Here is a 10485-nt window from a genome sequence, read left to right as displayed (position 1 = left end):
TTAGACGTGTGGCTTAAACACAGGCCCAAGAGAAGCACTATTTTAAATTTTAAAAATCATCATTGTCTACAAACTTATCTCCATATATCATGTTCGACTGGTTCCACTGGTTCAAAGTCTACTAGCGCGTCGTCTATATCACTGCCATTACTCATTTCAGAGCTCCCGCAATCCTCTGCCCCATTATGGTAAAAAAAAAAAATTCCACGACAACCTCCGAGGGGTCACGACACCATCGTATGTATATTCTGATGCATTTCATTAGCTAAAAGACCAAGAATTGGATTAAAGAAAGAAAATGCACTCCCGGACTTAATGGGTTAAGTGATCTTGTCAGACTTCCAATTTAAAACTGTTCAGTGCATTCCGACTAAGATTCTACAGCATTTCAAAGACAATTTTTTTTGTTTTTACCTCTTAATTCCAATTTTTTTTGACAGACTCATACCATTCAAATTCCAAACTTTTCAGCTCATTTTACGTAGTTCCATATTATTCCTCATCATTCAATATTATTCCACATGTTTCCATATTACTCAATACCATTCACAATCATTATGTATTATTCCATACACGCTACAGCCGCAATACACATCACAGTAATATGAAAGACAATACATTGCCACAACACCTTAAAATACCAACGTGACAAGTGGCCGTCATTTTTAGGGATTTTTTTTTACAAACACAATGTGCAATGAACACTTCAAATACTTGTAAAACTAATCCATACCAAATACATTGACAAAATAATAATAGATTACATGCCCGGCAGTGGATGAATAACGTTCCATTTGTGCTATTTATCTTGAATTTTAAGGGCAAGTGAGATGGTTTGAAACCAGCGTCCTGTAAAATCCCCGCCCCTCGAACAGAAAAAAAAAATGGTGGAACATGTACTACTGTCTGTACATTTTATTTACTTATATGCGCCGACATCTTTTGTTCAGAATCAGCCCAGATGACAAAATTGGTGTGGTCCAGTGATGGGCCACACAACCCACCTGCACTTGACCCACATACCTCAATGAATGACGGTCCTTTAGTGGTCCACATCTGGGCCACACAAGGCCCATTTCTCAGCCAAATCATATAACCCTAGCTGGCTATGATGGACCAGAACTGGTTCCTGATATCAGCCTTAACTAAGCCACTAAATTCATGAGCCATATTTGACCCAGATTTTTTTTTTTTTTTAGGAAAAAAAAGACTCAACAACTTCAGTGTTATAAACAGATCTTTATTTTCAGAACTTGAGAACAACCGCACATAAACTGGAAAACTGCACTTTTTTAACACTGAACACAGCGTCCAAACTGGGACGCTGCATGTTCTTGAGCAGCATTCATCCAGCCTGCAAATTGTCACCATGGCCTCTTTTCTTCGCATCCTCTCCTTCCTGCCACCATCCCTATCAGGAGCCAGATGTAGCCATCCTTGGATTTGGCATCGATTTCCTGGTCTTTGACCTCAGATGTGGGGGCCGGGCGGTTACACTGAAACATGCAAACATGATTTTGAAATTATTTCTATCGTCAGGTAACTTGACTACTGAAAAGAATAATTCAACAAAAAATGATAGTGGTGTCAGATCAAGTGTTTCCCAAATGTTTACAGCTTTGTACAAAGAAACATTTTGTTGTTTTATAACTGATGCAAGTAAACACAAGGATGGACAGTGTTAAGAAAACAGACATTTGTGCAGATCATTACCAATAGTCAGTAATCAGTAGTCAGTCAGTAAAAGTAACCTTTAAAGATTCTTAAAGTAGATGTGACACTATGGGCTGAAATATGTGCCGCCGGAAACTGAATCTGAATAACACACAAAAGGCAAACACAAGATAAATTCATTTATAGGAATTTCAGGTGCAGAAAGTAAAAACCCTGCCACAGTTCAGCGTTAGCCGCAGGTGCTTCTAATCAACTGAGCTCGTTTACCTGCTGGTTGAGTAGAAGCACCTGTGGCTAGCAGCGTCAGTGTTATCCACTGACGGGATTCTGGAACCTTCCTGCTTCTTCTTCTTCTTTTCCTTTATTTGGGTGGCAGCTGATGTTTGAGGTGAATTACCGCCAACTACTGTGCTGGAGTGTGGGTCAGACTAGTATTAGGACTACTGCACAGTAGAAAAACAAACACAACTAAATTCTCATTCTCAATCCCTTCTGTCCTCAGCACATTTTTAAGACTAAACACTACCACCACACTCTTCTTGAATTTGTTCATAAAGTTTGCCCTACTTGTCCCGTTTATTTTAGTTATTAATTTGTTTTTAGCAACAAACACAACCATTCACACTCACATTTGTGGTCTATCGAGTGGGAAGTGAACCCACGCCGAAGTCAGGTGACTGCAGTCTGCACCAATCCCTCAACCGGAGCCACAGAGGACCACATTTTTTCATGTTGAAAATGAAGTCAGACAATATATTAAAATGATTGTACACCACAAATAGGAAAGCACTCAAGACTTTGTATTTATGAGAGTATTATATTATTTTTGTAGAATAAATTTCTTTTCCTGTTTGTTTGTCTCCCCTGGCTGTTATTATGATGTGTTGAACTGTGTTCTTGAATTAAGCATTTTAAATAAATATATAAATACTTATATATAAATACTTTTACGGCCAGCTATGGTTATATGATTTGGCCGAGCTATGGGCCCTGTGTGGCCAACATTGCGGGAACCAAATGTGGACCACTAAAGATAAGATAAGATAAGAATGCCTTTATTGATCCCACAGTGGGGAAATTTTCGTTGTTACAGTAGCAAAGATATAGGTCACACAGGGGCGGCGGCATAATGTGGCCATTAATGTATAACATTGACGGCAAACATTTAGAATCAAACCTATGTAGATATACGCAGTAACATGTGTATATACACATGTGTATACACACCAACCTACATCTACATAAAAAATATGAGGAACACTCATTTCGGCCTGTACATAGTACAGAGGAAAAAATACTCTAAGTGACAGTGCTGCAGTGCTGTAGTGAAATGTAAGGAACAGCATTGGATAAAAATAAAACTAGACTAACAGTAGTGGGGAATGTTGAGTATTGCACGGTATTACAGTAGTGGGGAATATTGGGTATTGCACGATACGAGCTCAGGTGCAGGACTGCACAATTGCACTAATGACCGCCAGTTTGTAGAGACTACACAATGTTCTTGTTAAAGAGTCTGACAGCAGCAGGCAAGAAGGAACGGCGGAATCTCTCCTTTGCACAGCGAGGGTGTAACAGTCTGTCACTGAAGGTGCTATGGAGTGCTGTTAGGGTGCCCTGGAGGGGGTGGTCCGGGTTGCCCAGCATTGATGACAGCTTGGCCAACATCCTCCTGTCCCCCACCGAGTCCACAGAGTCCAGGGAGCAGCCCAGGACAGAGCCGGCCCTCTTGACCAGTTTGTCCAGCCGCTTCTTGTCCCGGGCCGAGACGCCGCCTGCCCAGGTGACCACTCCCTGGAAGATGACCGATGCAACCACCGAGTCATAAAAGTTCCTGAGGAGTGTCCCCTGAACCCCAAAAGACCTCAGTCTCCTGAGTAGGAAGAGTCTGCTCTGACTCTTCCTATAGAGGGCGTCTGTGTTGTCGCACCAGTCCAGTTTATTGTTCAGATGAACACCCAGGTACTTGTAAGTTGAGACTCTCTCAACATCTGTTCCCCGGATATTCACTGGTGCAGGTGAAGAGTGCTGGCGCCTACCGAAATCCACCACCATTTCTTTGGATTTCCCCGCATTGATCAGGAGGCGGTTCTGCTGGCACCAATCCACAAAACCCTGAGTAAGTTCTCTGTACTCCCGATCATCTCCGCCTGTGATGAGGCCGACAATCGCAGAGTCGTCAGAGAACTTCTGCAGGTGACAGGTAGGGGTGTTGTAGTTGAAGTCCGAGGTGTAGAGGGTGAACAGGAAGGGAGCCAAGACAGTTCCCTGTGGGGCCCCCGTGCTGCAGAGGAGCACGTCAGACACACAGTCCTGTGTTCTCACATACTGTGGCCGGTTTGTGAGGTAGTCCTGGATCCATGTGGTGAGGTGGTGCGCCACCCCCGCCCGCTCCAGCTTGTCTCCCAGTAGGGTGGGCTGGATGGTGTTGAAAGCACTGGAGAAATCAAAGAACATGATCCTCACAGTGCTCCCCGCCTTCTCCAGGTGGGAGAGTGAAGTGTGGAGGAGGTAGATGATGGCATCATCCACACTGATGCCAGGCTGGTATGCGAACTGGAGTGGGTCCATTGAGGAGCTCACCAGGGGGCGCAGGTGGACAAGGACCAGTCTCTCCAGGGTCTTCATCAGGTGAGACGTCAGCGCCACCGGTCTGAAGCTGTTGAGCTCCTTCGGGTGGGGGGTCTTTGGCACCGGGACCAGGCAGGATGTTTTCCATAGCTGGGGGACCCTGCCCAGCTTCAGGCTCAGGTTGAACATGTGCTGGACAATTCCACACAGCTGGTCTGCGCAGGATTTGAGGAGCTGGGGGCTGATGCCATCTGGACCCGCTGCCTTCCTCGCCTTCATCTTCTTCAGCTGGTTCCTCACCTGAGATGTTGTGAAGGCCAAGGCTGGACAGGAAGGAGTGGTGGCTATCTGGTGTAGCTGGGAGCTGGAGTCTGTGGAGAAAAGAGGGGAGGGGGTGACACGCCCAGCAGGAGGAGTAGGTGGAGACTGCAGCAGGAGAGACTGAGTGGAGGCAGGCATCTGATCGAACCTATTGAAAAAGAGATTCAGCTCATTTGCCCACTGCAGGTCCCCCTCAGTCCGGGTCTTGGGTTGTCCGTGGCCTGAGATGGTCTTCAGGCCCCTCCAGACTCCCCTGGCGTTATTCTGCAGCAGCTGCTCCTCCATCCTCTTCCTGTAGGACCTTTTCCCCTCTCTGATCCTCCTCCTCAGCTGGCGCTGCACAGTCCTCCGCTCCTCTATGTTGCCTGACGCAAAAGCCCTCCTCTTCTCCTTCAGGAGAGCTTTTGCTTTTGCTTAAAGGACCATAATTCATTGAGGTATGTGGGCCCAGTGCAGGTGGGTTTTCCAACATTTTGCTATCTGGGCTTCTTCCACGGACATCAGTCAGTCTTTAACAAACGTGGCACATCGTAATGGTGTGCACATGTGTGCGCGTGTATGAGTGTGTGTGATGATGTAATAAAATTCGTACATCTGCGATGTAAAATAATACTGTGTGTAGAAAAAAATATTTGAAACTGCATTTAAGGGTGGGAGAAGACTGGCTATACATATATGGCCCAGAGTTCTAAATTGATTTCTGGGCCAGATCCTTCACTCAACAACAGGCCCACATCTTGTTTGCCAGACTCAAGACAGTCCATCCTAGGCCATGTTCAGTTCACATGCCGTATGCCAGTGCTGACTGAATACCACCTGTGCCAGCTTCATGCCAGATCTGGCCCAAATGCCTTTGCTATGTGGGAGCCATTTATAACAGGTAACTGACATGTCTTCCTTCTCATTGTCCGCAGAGCCACGCCATTTTACACAGCCGAACGCTGAGGGTCTACTGTAGGGGTAGGGAACTCCGGTTCCTCGAGAGCCTGTTTTGGATCTCTTCCTACTACGGCACAGCTGACTCAAATGATCAGGATCGTTTCAGACTTCTACCGCGCATGCTGATGAGCTAATCATTTTAATCAGGAGTTGGAGAGACCCAAAACAGGCAGGATAATGCTCTTGAGGACCAAAGTTCCCCGCCCGTGGTCTACTGCTTCTGGGTTGTTCCACTGCATGAAACTGGACGTTTATCGGATAATAGCTGGGCTTTATCACGGCCATCAGACGCTCAGCGCTTCTGGGGTCGACGGGGCAGTGGGCGGGCCCGGACGCTCAGTTTCTCAATGATGTTTGGGTGATCTGTCTGAGGCCTCATTTGAATGACCAGCAGCCGGCACTGTGTGAAAACCTTACCATAATTTTGACACAGTGACTTGGAGAGCCCCGTGGAATTTTGGCACAAGCTTACTGATGAATATTTTTACCCGAAGCTTGTCAGTCAATCACAGAAAGGATTCCCCAACAAGCAGGTGACACAAAAGGAGATATTTTTTGAAAGAATCAAGGTGTACTGTTTTTCTCTAATTTTACGCCATTTTTGACCATATTTTGTATTGGTGATACCAAACAAAAACCTGCCACAAAAAGTAATTTTTCTGACACACAAAACAAATTTCTCCAAAACTCATCATCCTCTTTTCAAAAATCTGTGTGTTGTACTGAGGTTGAAGTGGTAGTTCCAACCAAAACCGAGCATTTTGACAGACTGTCATTTTTGGGCAATCTTGTCACGTCGCTACTTCAAACAACAATAGTTCAACATTAACATCTAACTTTTAAGCCTGGCACTTAAAAGTTATTAAGCATGTGCAATTTAATGCAGAGGGAAAAAATTATCTCCAGTCAGACTTGTCTCCAAAGCTCTGCATTCACACAGCAGGTCACTCTATATGCCTTACATAATTTATTGCTAGGATCCCTTCTGGATGTTAAACCACGCACATTGGATTAGTAGTATTGTTATTAATTAGATCTCCATCTCCATCAGGGATCGTCAATCCTGTTCCTCAAGGGCCGCTGTCTTGCCTGTTATCCAGCTTCTGCAGACTTTGCTAATTATCTACGTCAAAATCCTGGAAGTGACGTCAGGAATCCTTGCTAGTCCAATCAGAAGACAGAAAGCCAAATTCAGGGTACACCCTGAACTGGTCACCAGCTAATCACAGGGCACACACAAACGAACAACCATTCATACTCACAAACACACCTGTTGACAATGCAAGTGTTCATTTAATCTACCATACATGTTTTTGGAAAGTGGAAGGAAACAGGAGTACCTGGAAAAAACCCACACAGGCACTTGGAGAACATGCAAACGCTACACAGAAAGGCCGGAGCCTGGATTCGAACCCTCGACCTCAGCACTGTGAGGCAGACATATTAAACAGTCACCAACCACGAAAAGAGAAATGAGTGTGCTATATTTGGTCAGCTCGCCATGTAGTAAAAGTGAACTGTATTTTCCAATTAAAACACTGAGATCTGTACAGAATAATTAATTGCAGGTGGGCATTTAACTAGATTTTGTGGTCCGTCATTCGTCATCCATCATTTTTTGTGTCAAACCGAATCGTAATCATCAGACCGTCAGTCAGCTCATCAGTTAACTCCGTCAGTCCATCTCCCCAACCTCCGGAAAAAAAAATGTGTAAAACTGGCATCTGTCAGTGACGGACTGATGGATGAAAATCCACTTCCGTCAGTGAGTCGACTGTCCTTTTATAAATGTCCTGTCATTTGTCAGCTGAAAGGAGAAATGATCATTCTCAGGACAGGACTAACTTCTTGCAGCATGGCTAATAATGGCACATAACGGTTCTGTGTTAACACATTCAAAGAAAAACTCTATATATTCTTTGTTCTCATCTGTGAGTCTGCTGCTCAATGTAAGCTATAGTAATGTGCAGTCAACTTTGTGATGTCTGGTGAGGCTGGGACAAACTGGCAGCACTACTTTAGTCATGTAACAAATATAACACTTACCACCACCTCTTTGTTTTTTTCTTTATTCTCTTGTTTTTTTTTTTATTTCTTCTTTCTTTTGCGTTCCCTGATCAACAAGTTAGCTTCATTCTCTCACTTCTGCATACTGGTCAGCCCAATGGCAGTCCATTCCTGATACTGGGGCACAGCTCATTAATACTGGACTGCAATAATCCTAAACATGAAGACAGAGCTACACTGTTCAATCAAAGAATACTTTTGTATTCAAATGGCCCAGTCAAGTCCAGACCTAAATCCCTTTAAGTATCGGTGGCAAGACTTGAAAATTGCTGTTCACAGACTCTCTCCATGCAATCTGGCAGAAATTGAGATTTTTTTGAAAATAAGAATAGGCAAACATTTCACTGTCTCGACGGAGCCTATCCCAGCTGTCTTCGGGCAGCAGGCGGGGTACACCCTGAACTGGTTGCCTTGCCTAAAGTTTGAAAACATTGTATCATTTATGTTCCACTTCACAAGTATGGGCTATTTTGCATTGGATGATCACATAAAATCACTATTAAGAAACATTGAAATTTGTGGTTGAACCATGGGAGAATGTGACAAATTTCAAGTGGTATGTGTACATTTTCAAGGCACAGTAAATGCAGTACACTAAACATGCAATGTTGAAAAATATACCTGAGGACTATAAATACTATATGTATTTTTTGAGTGTTTGTTATAGCTCTTTGTTTCAGCTGTTAAAGATTGAACTAATATGATTTATTTACACATTAAAATCAAAGCAGCACGGTCAGTGACTTTTAATAGCCATACACGACATTTTCCCATCTAATAAACACTGTCTGACCTTCAAATGTGAACCCAACTAACTCAATCCAATTTACACTAATAGCAATTGAAACGTGATTGCTGCCGTTAATGCAACGTGCTCCTATTAAGATGCGCAAACAATAATTTCACTCTAATAAAATGTTGCTCCGCCAAGGCAAGCTTCCTTAGCAGAAGTCCAGCAATAACAACTACAATGGTCAATAAGCTGAGAACATCCATACGCACACATCTAATAGAATTTCCTACCACTGAGGTGGCGTTTTGTTGAGTAAGTCATATACTGTATTGTATATTTTTATCTGCTGTTGTAATCAATTATTATTCTTTTAACCTGTCAGAAAGCTCTATTAATCTTGTTGTAGACACTATAATTCATCTTTATTTATTACAAGTCAATTAACTGGAAAAGCCTATGTGGTCCAATTTTTTTAAGAGCCCATTACATTTGTTCCCTTCCGTGTCTATTGTGAAGAAACCTGATTAACAGGACATGAGCTCTTCCCGGTTATAAATGTTTGTGCCCGCCTTTAGTCACCAGTCTGTCATTTGTTATGTTCATTAGTTAATGAAGAAGTATACAATGTCTTGCAGAAAGGTATATGTCATCAATGTTCATTTCTCATTTGGGATACTATTTGAGCACGTTGTCCAGGCAGCCCTTGTGGGTCTTAAAAGCACTCCAAAGACTCAGGGCCCTATTATGGCTAACTGGCGGCCGTGTGTTGGCATAAAAACTTCATTTTTGTGCCTGTGCAAGTATAGCGGCAAGAGGTGGACAAACCACAGCCTGCGGGCCACATACTTTTTAATCCAGCCCGCTGAAGATTGATTGGTACAAAATTCACTGATTGCATTCATTTGACTTTGGCTTGTAATGGGAGCATTTCAACACCAGGTAGAGCATTAGACGCAATAAGTTGAGTTTGCGGAGCTTGAGCCCATTCCTGTTGTCACTCCTCCACTGCACAGAGCCCATCTGCAGCAATGTCAAAGAAAAGAAAAGTCGACAGTGAGTGCCAGGTGTTTAAGAAGGAACGGACACCTAAATACTTTAGCCAACTAACAACCTGTCAGCGCAGGAATTTATGGATACCGCTGATAGGTTGGTAGCTAGCTTGCAGGCTCAGCAAAGCACCTTTATCTGAGTAACTTCCAACCAAGAATCAAGCACGAGGATTAGTTATTTACTGACATTCAAACTATCAAAAGCTAGAGCAAGCCTTTCCCAGACGGGGAGTTTCTCAAAGAGTGCATGGTAGAGACAACAAATATTTTATGTCCTGAGAGCAAGAACAAATTTGACAAACTAATTGACGAACACTTAACCAGCAAGCTCACAAAAAAAAACCTCAGTCTTGACATTTAATTGTTTGGCACTGGATGAAAGCAAGCTATTAATTTTTATCAGAGGGATTAATAAAAAATTTGAGATGACAGAGGAAGTTTTGGCTATGGAATCCCTAAAAAGGAAAAGCACGGGGAGAATATTTATATAACAACATCTCAGCAGTCATAAAGAGGCACAAGTTACCTAGGAGTACGCTCGCTAACCGAATCTGACAGGAAAAACCGTCGGGCTGCTCAAAAGAATTTCAGGAACAGTTTGGGCCACTTTCCTCCTATAGTCTGATTGATTAAATGTACTGTCTATGTTGATAATGGACCAATAAGCCGCCTCCTCTAAATTGTGGGTTGATCTCTGAGAAAAAATCAAGGCGGTGAAAAAAAACCCTCTGTAAAGCAGCAGGGAGACGGTCCCATAAGAGGAAACTCACCTCCACGCAGTATGCAACCGCTCCACCTCCAAGGCAAGTTGTTGCTCCGTAGACGCCCTCGTCTTGCAGGGACCGAACGCAGTAAGAGAAGCACCACGGTGCTTCGAGCATCTCATCTAAACAGGGGGGCAGGAGCCCACTCCCTCAACAGATGACACCAGCCGCTGGCCAGTACCCGCCATAGGCATGTCTGGGGGACAGTCTTTGCAGGGAAATAAAGCAGGCTTTCTGTAATTAATGTTGACTTTATTTACAACTTTTCCCCATATTTCTTTAAATGTTAATTCATAGAGTAAATGCACATTATTACCCACATAGCTCTTTCTTTGGTCAAACTAAAATGCAATTGACACAGACTGAA

At 43.5% G+C, this 10485-nt stretch overlaps 1 long non-coding RNA gene across 1 annotated transcript; it reads right to left on the bottom strand.

Moving 5' to 3' along the window:
* Positions 1 to 1224: 1224 nt before the first annotated feature.
* On the bottom strand, positions 1225 to 1930 carry LOC147141642 (uncharacterized). The gene is made up of 2 exons (XR_015088220.1): positions 1714 to 1930; positions 1225 to 1496 (listed from the first exon to the last, which is right to left on the bottom strand). It is a non-coding gene; the product is annotated as an uncharacterized LOC147141642 (long non-coding RNA).
* Between the last annotated feature and the right edge of the window lie 8555 nt (positions 1931 to 10485).

Source organism: Filicampus tigris, chromosome 9, assembly GCF_054856515.1.
Source record: "Filicampus tigris isolate MCC_2025a chromosome 9, RoL_Ftig_1.0, whole genome shotgun sequence".
In the NCBI taxonomy this organism is placed as follows: Eukaryota; Metazoa; Chordata; class Actinopteri; order Syngnathiformes; family Syngnathidae; genus Filicampus; species Filicampus tigris.
The sequence above is the reverse complement of the archived record's forward strand: the minus strand, read 5'-3'. Positions and strand labels throughout refer to the sequence as shown.